Genomic DNA, 12,070 nt, shown 5'->3' with positions numbered 1-12,070 from the left:
GGGGTACATGTGACTGTTTGTTACATGGGTAAACTTGTGTCACGGGAGTTTGTTGTAGAGATTATTTCATCACCCAGGTATTAAGCCCAGTACCCAATAGTTAACTTTTCTACTTGAGAATATCTGTGTAGCTGGGGCTACAAAGAGAGTGTGAAGGACAAGCATGGAATCTGAGGAATCCAAATAGTTGGTTTCCAGCCCCAGCTCTGATAGGAACTCTCTGTGTGATCTTGGGCAAATCACTTCTCTCCTCTAGGCTTTAGCGTCCTCGTCTGCAAAATGGAGTGTTCGACTTGTTAATATCTAAGGATGTTTCCTTTCTTATTATCTATAATCAACATCTTAACCTGTAAGCTACAAATTCCCAGAGCAGAGGGACTAGAATTTTTTTAAGAGGTCTGGGAAGTAGTCTATGCATCAAGCATTATCTGTAAATAATACACAAAATTACGATTCCTTTTGCGTGTGTTGGAGAGAGGAGGTTAATGCACTTTGCATAAGGGCCTCACACTTGAAAGGGCAGAAGCTCTGGTGTGAATGGCACTGGCTATCATCCTGACTTGGACAGAGTTTACAGTCTAGCAAAGATATAACCCAAGCAACTTGAATACAATGAGAGAAACAGATGTGGGTCCTGAAAGTTCAGAGGCAAGAGAGACCAGTAAAAGGCAAGAAAGTTCTCTTAGAAATCATAGACCCCACTGAGAAATTGAATTATTGGCCTTCCCCCACCCCCACCATACGAAATGCACCAAATCTTACATACAATTGCCAGGTGATCACAGGCCTTCAAGTTCATCTCACAGAACTCATCACAGTTCTTAATCAAGGTTAAGAACTATTGATTTAGATAAACCTGTAAGCAGAAGTCAGGCAAGTCTGGAGCAAATCCCTAACTTGAATTCTTGAACAAGGGCACCATACAAGCTTGTAGGAGAGGCTACAGACACTTTGGGATCGATGGCCCCAGGACCTGAGAGGTCTTGATCAGAGAGAAGGGGGCACAGGGAAGCTTGGGTGAAATAAGCCATGAGCCACCTTCTCTGTCTCTTCTGCTAGACGAAGCAATCTTTTATGCGGTTTCAGAAGGCTAAACTCATAAGCTTCAAAACATAAACAAGCAGAGCCTCTTAAATCACTGGGGAATTGTTTATGAATTAAATCATCGCTTTATAACAAACAGAGACCAGGCTGAGCATCCACATCCATGATTAGATGTAGACAGGCAAGGAATCAAGAAGGGCCCCTGTGGGGATGAGACCTCATCTGAGATGGTCCCATTCAGAGGCAAGGCCACTGGCTAGAAAACCCTGCCTCTGTTCTCATGAGTGAGTTCCTTGGGGTGGTAGAAACCTGATGGACATATAACAAGATTTAAAAGGTGAAAATATGCTTTTGATCCTGAAGTGGTAAATCATTTTAAAGGCCATGGCCAACACCACCAGCATTACAATTACACTCAGCAGTCTCATGGCAAAGGACAAAGGACACAATGGCAAAATGTAGTTTGATTGAGCCAAGGACATAGATCCCCTGAGTGACTGTGGGCACAGAATGACTCCTGAGTGAGAGCTTGTCCCACTTTAATGTATATCTGAGTCACCCAGCATCCTGTTACTATTTGGATTCTGATTCAATAAGACTGGGATGCAGCTGAGATTCTGCATGAACAAGTGCCCAGGTGATGCCATGATGCTGGTTCCCAGGTCAAGATAATGGCAGTGACAGCAGAGCACAGCTAAATCCATGGACTCTGGGGTCAGATAGGCCTGAGTTCAAATCTTGGCTTCCTTATCCCACTGGCTGAATAATATTAGTTACTTAGCCTGTTTGAGATTCAGCTCTTTATCTGTAAAATAGCAATAACCGGCACCATTATTTGTTTATTCAATAAATATCTATTAACATCTTCTATGTGTCAGGCTTGTGCTAGGCCCTGGGGATGCAATGGTGAGACAAAGCAGACTCGGTTCCTGCTCTCGGGGATCTGATGGTCTTTGAGATGATGAATGTAAAGTATTTAGCACAGTGCCTGGTACCTGGTAAGAGCTCAACAAATGATACCTATTTTTATTAGTAGTAGCATAGTATCATCAATTTCAAGCACCCCGGGGAGAGAACTCTTCCGTTAAGTACCAACTTCCTGAAAGGAGTTCTGATTCATTCTGTAATAAAGGGGACACTGAGATGAAGAGTATATGGTCCCACCCCTTGAGGAGCTCCTGGTTTCGTGGAGAGATGTGTATTTAGCCCAGGTGTAGCACAAGTTAGATGCGGGGTTCACTCTGTTCACAGGCTTGATCCAGAACTACTGGCCTCCACATGCTTCTCAAAGCTGACCCTCCTTCTCTTTTGGTTGCCCTGCCCCCAGCCTTTGTTTTTTGACTCCACCTCTCATTTTTACCCTTTTCCTACACGTTGACTTGAAAAATGCTTTACCCCCACAGTAATGACTATAACCCAACTCCTGCTGGCTAGACAGCCTGTAGACCTCCCACCAAAGCTATGTATCACCCCCTTGGCCTCCCTACCTTCCTGCCCACCAGGGTTATACAAATGGATCAATCTAGGCACCTGTTATGGAGCTCTGGAAGAAAATCACAAAGACATGGGATGCTCTGCATTCCATTGGAATTCTCAATATGCTGAGTATCAGGAGGTTGGAGATCATCGATGGTGTTGATAAGGAAAAGATTCTGTGCTTCCAGGTGGGCTGGGCGTAGACGTCTAGGTCTGGGCCTTCCTGTGCCCCATTCCTGGTACAGGCTTCGCTACAGTGAGGCTCTAAGTCAAGGCCAGTGAGAAGGTGGGAAGGAGCAGGGAGCAACTTCAAGGAACAGCTAATGGAAGGAGACTCAGAGCCTTAATCTTCACATCAACTGAAGCAAACCACAGAGACTTATTGAAGTTGTCACAAGCAGCACTGGGGCCTAGGGATGAAGTGAGGAGTGGGACATAGTCCCTGCCCTCATGGAGTTTACCATCAAGCACAGAAAACCAACAATGGCAGGGCATGACAGCATAGCATGGTGGGCACCATCATGGTGGACACACTGGAACCAGTGCAGCCCATCAACAGAGGCTTCCCAGGAAAAGCACTTCAGCTGAGACCTGAAGGAGAAGAAGGGTGAGGCCAAGGACAGTGAAGGGAAGGAGCATTCCAAGATGAATGAACAGCATTCAGAAGGCTGGACCGAGAGGACTGTTCCATGTGGTCACAGAGAGAGATGTGAGACATGGACCTGTTGAGGGGGCCAAGGGCAAGCCACAGAAGTCTAACCATTCCAAGTGTCCAACTTGGGCACCTCCCTGAGGGCAATGGGGAGCCACTGAAGGTTCTGCAGTACAATTCAACACCAGTTATTATTCTGCTTTTACAGATGGGAAACTGAGGCACCAAGGAGTGGTTAGGTAACTGGCCAGAGGTCACACTATCAGAAAGTGCTAGGGCCAGGATTCCCTGCTGTCTGAGGCCAGAGCCTACACTTTCCAGCACGTGGTTAAGTGCACGCACAGGTACAAACGCACATATATTAAAAAAAAAAAAAAAAAAAAATTGCAGTCACGGCACAGGGCTCAGCCAGAGGCCTTACAGGCAAACTCTATTTAAACCCATTTAACAAGGAGCCTCTTAATGATCTCATTAGCCTGGACAGGGCCCTTAGGAAACTTGAGGCAAGGCCCTGCTTTAAATGGGGCTTCTTTGAAGTGGCCACCACCTGAAGCAGCCACCTGAGTGGCGGATAACAACGAGGGCCTGTGAGCCCTGAGCCCACTTGGGCTGCAGCCACGGGGCCTCTAGCACAGCAAGACTTGGCCTCGGTGGGGCCCAGGATGCCTGTCGGGTTGCTGTTAGCTCACTCCCAGCCACCTTCTCTGCAGGCCCATTCAGATGGGCGATCTGGCTGGCCAGGCCACAATGAGGTCATGCGTCATGATGGCGGTGGCCGGAAGGAGACTGTGGCCTTCCCTAGGCCTCACCCTCTCATGTCTGGACTCCAGGATCCCCTCGGCCTGGTCTGGCTCCTGATCAGGGATGCCTCATGGTTCTCCCTGATCCCAGGCTCTACCTCCACCCTCTCTATCCCCAGCTCCTCTCATCAGTCCTCTTGTTTCTAAACTGACACCCTTCCCTTCCAGCCAACCAACCCTGATCTCTTCATGATCCCCTTAAGGGTGGGTGCCTGATCTTCCACAGGAGCCGCTATGAGACCCCACCCAAACATCACCCCCAACCCGTCACCCTAGATGCTTACTGCTCTGGTCAGCCTGGGGCCTCTGAGCCCCCTCTCCCTCTGCCTGGAGGACAGTCAGCATCCCAGCAGGGCCAGGCCACGCAGCTCCCAAACTGCCCCAGGAAACGACTGTGGATAACTGACCTTCTGAGGAATATGCACCTGGCCAATTGTCCCTCCACAGGGGTGCAAAACCCAGACAGGCAGAAGGAACCGATTCACCTTTCCAGAACTGCATGCGGAGGCCCTCCCAGCAGGCTGTGGCTGCCGCCCTGCCTATTAATAGCCAAGCAGCTGTTTGCCTCTCTGAATGAGAGTCTTTATTGCAAGCTGCGTTGACAAAACAGATCCTGCTCCTTCCTGCCCAGAATATGTGGGGGTGGAGGGCCACAGTGAGATGTGCCTTCCTTCCAGGGACAATGAGAAGATCAGCACTGGGACAGACCTTAGCAGAGACCCCCTGAAAATCAGGGCCAAAGCCAAGCTCATTCTCACCACCTCCTCAGCCCCTCACTCCCTCCTCTGCTTATGTTCCCAGTTTCAGCCAGCAGCTTCACTGTTTCTCGGTACTTTCACAACATTCTCATCTCTCCTTTGTTCCACCCCAATCTAGAAGCCTCAAAGTTGAGGCCTTGGGCCAGCGTAGTGGCTCACGCACATAATCTCAGCACTTTGGAAGGCCAAGGCGGGTGGATCACTTGAGCCCAGGAATCTGAGACCGGCCTGGGCCACATAACAAGACCCCATCTCTACAAAAATACAAAAGTTAGCTGGATGTGGTGGGTGCGCCTGTAGTTCCAGCTACTTGGGAGGCTGAGGTAGGAGAATCACCTGAGCCTGGGAGTTTGAGGCTGCAGCTAGCCATGATCCTGCCTGGGCGACAGAGTGAGACCGTGTCTCAAAAAAAAAAAAAAAAAAAAAGTTAAGACCCTTTCTGACATCTGGCCTCACCTCCCATGCCCCACCCCCTCAATCAGCTGAGTATGTGACTTGACATTCTCTCCCTTAGCTCCTGGCCTTTGCACATGCCATTTTCTCTGCCCGATGCTCCATTTCCCCAGATCTTCATGTGATTTATGGTCCCTTAAGTCATGGCTTGGAAGAGACCATACTAGGAAGGCTTGTCTCCCAAAACCGACCTCGGTGTGCCTCCATGCACTGCTGAACTTACTTCCTTACCTGAAGTTCTTTCTGGGAGAGTAGAGGTGCAGCCTTTTTCTTCCCTTACTTTCCTCTACCAGCTTCCAGGACACTGACACTGAGCTGAATTAAAGAAAGATACATGAATGCTTCCATCTCCTTCCCGAAGCCCCCACACTCTGACCAGTCAGCAAGTCCTGTTCGTTCAACCTGGTGAAGAATGAGAGATCTGGAAATAGGTTGCCTGGGTTAGAATCATGGCTCTGCCACTTATCAGTTGAGGGACGCTTGAGTAAGTCATTAACCTTGCAAAGCCTGTTTCCTTACCTGTAAAATGAAGCCAATCATAGTTCCCGCTTCCTAAGGTTATTATAAGAAGTCAAGGGATGGCTGGGCGCAGTGCTTCATGCCTGTAATCCCAGCACTTTGGGAGGCCGAGGAGGGTGGATCACTTGACGTCAGGAGCTCAAGACCAGTCTGGCCAATATGTGAAACCTCATCTTTACTAAAAATAAAAAAATTGGCTGGGTGTGGTGGCATGCTCCTGTAATCCCAGCTACTCAGGAGGCTGAAGCAGGAGAATTGCTTGAACCCAGGAGGCAGAGGTTGCAATGAGCTGAGATTGCATCACTGAACTCCAGCCTGGGCAACAGAGCAAGACTCCATCTCAAAAAAACAAAAAAAAACAAAAAAATGTCGAGAGGCAATGCTTATAAAATGCCTAGCCCAGCATCTGTCACAATCAGTAAATGTTAGCTGCATAAATAATTTTACTCAATGTTTCAACCTGACCACAGAAACTTCCCCTATCCATGCCTCCTCCACCCTCATTTAACCATCACCCACAGTGGTGAATGTCACACAGCACATGCTTTCAGAAATGCCTGTGTAGCTAAAGTCCTGCCATTGAACAAGTGAGGCACGTGGGGCCAGAAGGAACACAGGACAGAGCCATGAGCCTACATATTAGACCTGATGGCTTGGCCACATCGCTGCATCTCGGCCTAAGGAGCTAAGCTTGTGACTGCCTGTGGGTCCAACAGCCTGCAGTGTCAGGTCTCCCAGGAAAGGACCAGGTACCAGGGAGCCACTGGCTTCACATTAGAGCAGGCTGGCACAAGTTTTGGTTCCCATGGACCCTCAGGGTAGCCTAAGGCACGCTTAGGTCGGGAGTTAATGGAGTTTTGCTCCTTCTCTGCTTGATGGGTGCCTGGAGGTGAAGGCTGTGTAAAGGAAGAAGATGTGCATTTAAGCCTTGGTTCTGATGCTCTCTGCCTGCTGGAGGTTGGCTAGCTGCTCCTGCTCCCTTGGGCTCCAGAGCCTTCTTAAATTGTCTTCAGAGAGGGAACACTAATCCCTGACTGGTGCAGGACTTTTCAGTCCCCAAAACACATCGATTTTCATGATCTCACTTGATCCCTTAACTGCCCTCCCTGTGAGCAGACTAAGCCTCTCCTCAACTTGGCCAATTATAAATGTGAAGGTCAGAAAACACAATGCGCCTTGCCTAAGGCCACAGAGTTACGGTGTGGTCATCCTGAGGCTGGAGCCCAGGTATCCTCGCTCCCTGTCCTGTGCTCTTACCACCCTACCTGGCTGCTGTCCAAGGCATTTAGTAGAATGTTCACTGCGGTGTGAGGGAACCAGCCTCCCCTTTTTTTTAATTCAATATTATTGAGCATCTATTAACTTTTAGCCATTGTATTAGGGATAAAATTACAGGCCTTTGTGGTGTGTGTGTGTGTGTGTGTGTGTGTTTTAATGGCTTTATTAAGGTGTAGTTGATCAACAAAAACTGCACATATTTAATATATACAGGACCCACAACTTTTCAGCAAACGGCTCTAGGCCCCTAAACATATGAAAAGATGTTCAACCTTATTCGAATTCAGAGAGATGCAAATTGAGACCATTATGACATCCTTTTACACCCACTGGGTTGGCAAGGAATGAAGGAGCCTGACAATACCAAGTGTTGGCAAGAATGTGGATCAACCAGATGCTTATACACTGCTGGGAGGAATGTCTACAGGAATAAGTGACTTGGAAAATCATTCCAGTATGATCTTGTAAAGCTGATCGATCACTTTCCCTGCAGCCTCACAGTTCCCCTCCTAGGCAACATATACTCCCAAGCACATACACACCCGTGCTTACCATTGTGAACACATTGGTTGATAGAATCTTGAAATTCTTCCATGCCAGTTGGTAAATAGCCACTATTCCAAGTCTCCCCCACCCATTTACCTGTGACCGCCTGTGATCCAGCTGCCCCCAGCCTTTCCTTTAGGTATCCACCCAAACTCCTCATGATTAAACAACTAAAATGTTAATACCCCATAGACTACCCCCAGGACCACATTCCAGCTCCACAGCATCCATTCTGATTGCTCAGTGCCCTCACCTCTCCAGTTGTTTATTGTTATTGTGTCCACCCTAGAGAAATCCTTGCTCACATGCACCAAGAGAAATGCACAAGGTTATTCGTAGAATCAATCTTCTTAATAGAAACAACAATAGCCACAATAACCACAATAACCAAACAACTATAAATAACCTCAGGTCCATGCAAGGGAGATGCCCATCCAAGCCACTTCCTTCTGTCAGCTCAAAGAAGCTCCTGCAGGGTTTAGGGCAGACAGAAGAGATGGACTAATTTTTCTTTTTTTTTGAGATGGAGTCTTGCTCTGCTGCCCAGGCCAGAGTGCAATGGTGAGGTCTCGGCTCACTGCAGCCTCCACCTCCCAGGTTCAAGCGATTCTCCTGCCTCAGCCTCCCAAGTAGCTGGGACTACAGGTGTGTGCCACCACATCTGGCTGATTTTTGTATTTTTAGTAGAGACAGGGTTTCACTATGTTGGCCAGGCTGATCTTGAACTCCTGACCTCATGACCTGAGATAGGCTCATTTTCTAGTGGGATCCAGGCCCAGGCAGATGGTCATGCTCACTCTGTGCCTTAGGGTTGTATCTTATTTACTATCCAAGGTAGCAGTTAGCATTCTTAATCCCATTTTACAGGTAAGGAAACTGAAACGTAGAGAAGTAATATAACTTGCCCAATGTCATACATTTTAGAGCTAGGGTTTGAGCCCATGTCTTTGTGATTTCAAGGTCCAAACTCTTCCTCACTACTAGGGGCACATTACCATAGGTGGGAGTTCTTGGCACGTGGACCTTTTTCACTTGGGATCCCCAGCAACTAGCACACAGCCTGACACAGAGGAAGATGCTCAGTGAACAGACTGTGATACAGCAAAGCAGTCAACCAATCTGCTGTGACTGACTTCAGCCTCTGCACTGGGCCTCACTTCCTACTTCTCTCCCTGATTCCTGAAATCCAGGCCAGAAGACCATTTTGCCCTGAGATCCCTTGTTTCCTGATCTCCTGATTTTGAACCTGGACTTGCAAGATACATCTTCTCTGAGACCACTCCAAATATTTAAACACAAAGACTGCAACTCTAGTCATTCCTTCCTTCCTTCCATTATTCCTATGTGTTTTTTTGTTTGTTTGTTTTGTTTTTGAGGCGGAGTCTCACTCTGTCCCCCCAGGTTGGAGTGCAACGGCACGATCTTGGCTCATTGTAACCTTCACCTGCCGGGTTCAAGCGATTCTCCTACCTCAGCCTCCCAAGTAGCTGGGATTACAGGCATGTGCCACCACACCAGGCTAATTTTTTGTATTTTTAGTAGAGATTGGGTTTCGCCATGTTGCCCAGGCTTGTCTTGAACTCCTGAGCTCAGGCAATCCACTCACCTCGGCTTCCCAAAGTGTTAAGATTACAGGCATGAGCCACCGCATCCGGCCTTATTTTTAAATATTGATTACACACCCATATGTGCAAGGCACGGAGCTGAGCTTGGGAGAAACAGCAGTAGCCAGACAAAGTCCCTGCTTTCTGGGACTCTCAGCCTGCCCTGGGTGCCCTCAACCTTGAAACACATTCCTCAGAGCAGCTGGGTGCTGACATGAAGCCCACACGCCTGGCTCAGTGACCCTTCAACCCAGCAAAACAGCAAATCCAGGAGGCTGACACTGAAGTACCTGGGTGTTTTGTCCCCACATGCCTCCTGTCTGACCTTCTGCCTGAGGAAAGAGTTTGTTTTTGCTCCAGGAAGACAGGTATAGCTGTGGGAAATTCAATGTGCTTATTTATTTGTTTGGCTCCCCTAATTTAATCATCTCAACAAATAAAAATAAAGATAGCATGTTTGCCCAAATAGCAAAAGGCCCCACCTGAGATGTTATTACGCTTTCCAGAATTAGTCACACCATTACTGCTAGTGGCCAACGTGCCCAGGGCAACTGAGGGTTAGAAGCCCAAGCTCCCAGCCCAGCTCTGCCAATGATGGTTTGATATCGGAAAAGTCGTTTCACCTCTTCAAGTCTTGTTTCCCTCCTTTATAAGATGAAATGCTTGATGCTTACAAAGTCAGAAGTTTCACATTCACTATCTCATTTTGTGTTCTTAATATGCTGTGAAGAAGGCATTTTGATCCTATTTTACTGGTGGAGAAATTAAAGCAGAAGAGACAGAAGAGTCCAAGTGACCCAATTGATAAGAAGAGGCAGAGACAGGAGCCAAATCCAAGCTTCCAACTCTTGCCTGGGGTCCTTTTGTCCTCACCAGCGTTTCTCATACTTGAGTAACATACAGATGCCTCCAAAACAATTCTCACTGGCCCAAGAATATGTCCAGAAATCTTAGGAGTCGGCAGACACAAATTTAAGAACCTTCTAAGTTTGATTTACAGCAAAATCTTGGTTTATTCAGGTGGCTGTGAAGTCATTGATTATCCCAGTGCCAATGTGATCACAAAGGCAAACATCAACACAGCATTGAAATCACTTGTCCATACAATGTTATAAGGCAGATGTTCAAATTATTCAAAAATCTAATTTTTTTTTTTTTGAGACGGAGTTTCGTTCTTGTTGCTCAGGCTGGAGTGCAATGGAGTGATCTCAGCTCACTGCAACCTCTGCCTCCCGGGTTCAAGCGATTCTCCTGCCTCAGCCTCCCAAGTAGCTGGGATTACAGGCGCTGCCACCACACCCAGCTAATTTTGTATTTTTAGTAGAGGCAGGTTTCACCATGTTGGTCAGGCTGGTCTTGGACTCCTGACCTCGGGTGATCCACCCACCTCAGCCTCCCAAAGTGCTGGGATTATAGGCGTGAGGCGTGAGCCACTGTGCCCGGCCTAAAATTTTTCTTTCTTTCTTTTTTTTTTTTTTTTCAGAGATCGAGTCTCGCTCTGTCTCCCAGGCTGGAATGCAGTGGTGCAATCTCGGCTCACTGCAACCTCTGCCTCCTAGGTTCAAGCAATTCTCCTGCCTCAGCCTCCCGAGCAGTTGGGATTACAGACGCGCGCTGCCACACCAGCTAATTTTTTGTATTTTAGTAGAGACAGGGTTTCACCGGGTTGCCCAGGCTGGTCTCAAACTCCTGAGCTCAGGCAATCCACCCGCCTCGGCCTCCCAAAGTGCTAGGATTACAGGCATGAGCCACCGCACCCAGTTAAAATTTTTAATTATTTTAGATTATCATTAAAATGAAAATTAAAAATTAAACTATTGAAGAACTTGTCGGAACCGTCCCCCTTCCCATTCTGAGATTCCGTCAGGCTGCCTCCACATTGCCTGAAAACCTCTCCCTGTTCTAACATTCTTTGAGTTTCCCTGGTAACCATCTGCTGGTGGAAATGACAATTAAGCTGTTCAGCTGCCTGGTTCACTTAGTTCCCCCATTATGGCTCTGTGCCAGGGTCAAGAAGGCCTGAATTTACCCACCTGCAGTGATGTGCCAAAGAAGAGGGATCCTCCCAGGGACAGGATGAGTCTCAAAACACAGAGTAGAAAATGCCTGCACCTGGACGGACATTGTTCATCCTTCCACCACCTCATCCACTAATTCATCTGTTCTGCATTCACTCTCGCCTGTTACATTCCAGGTCCTACATTTGTGGGAGAGAAGATGGGGTGAAAAAATAAGCAAGGTTTACCTTCGTGTATGTAATGTACTACTATCAATATTGTGTGCCTGTGTGTGTGTGTGTGTGTGTGCGTGTATGCAGTCATATCTAAGCCCTGGTAATATTGCGTCCTCCTGGGAAGAGAACCGAGAAGCTGGGGAACAGAGGGTGGGAGCCCAGGAGATTCACTTTTCTCGGTACCCTTTGCATACCTTTACGTGTTTGCATCATGCGTATACATCATCTTCTCCAAAAATAGGCTTCAGTTTTTGAACTACATTCTCCACTGGAATCCAGCGCCCTGGCCGTGTGAGCAGGCTGACCTTTCAGAGGTGGTGATGGTGGGGTGACTCAGGTCAGTAAGTGGGATGAAGATGGAGGCATCGTCCAGACCTATTTGCCATGGGTTCTGTGGCCTTGTCCAAGAGGCTGCTGGCCCCAGAGGCCTCTGCCCACCTCCCCTCCAAACCTATTCCTGTGTATGCTGTGCCCAGGATTGAACTGCTCAGAAGTGATGGGGCAGCCCCCTGCCATGGCCTCAAGAGACCTGCTTGTGTGGGCTGGCATGTGGTCACATATGAGTGAAAGTGACCAGGCACGTGTGTCCTTTTCTTTCCCCAGACAAATATTTTCTTGGAGTCCTCGGATGCCCTCCCCACCCTGCTGCCAGGGTGACTGGGCAGCTTTTAGTGGTCATGGTGTATGGAGGCCATGGGATACATCCT

The sequence above is a fragment of the Nomascus leucogenys genome, chromosome 2, assembly GCF_006542625.1.
Source record: "Nomascus leucogenys isolate Asia chromosome 2, Asia_NLE_v1, whole genome shotgun sequence".
NCBI classification, from domain to species: Eukaryota; Metazoa; Chordata; class Mammalia; order Primates; family Hylobatidae; genus Nomascus; species Nomascus leucogenys.
The sequence above is the reverse complement of the archived record's forward strand: the minus strand, read 5'-3'. Positions refer to the sequence as shown.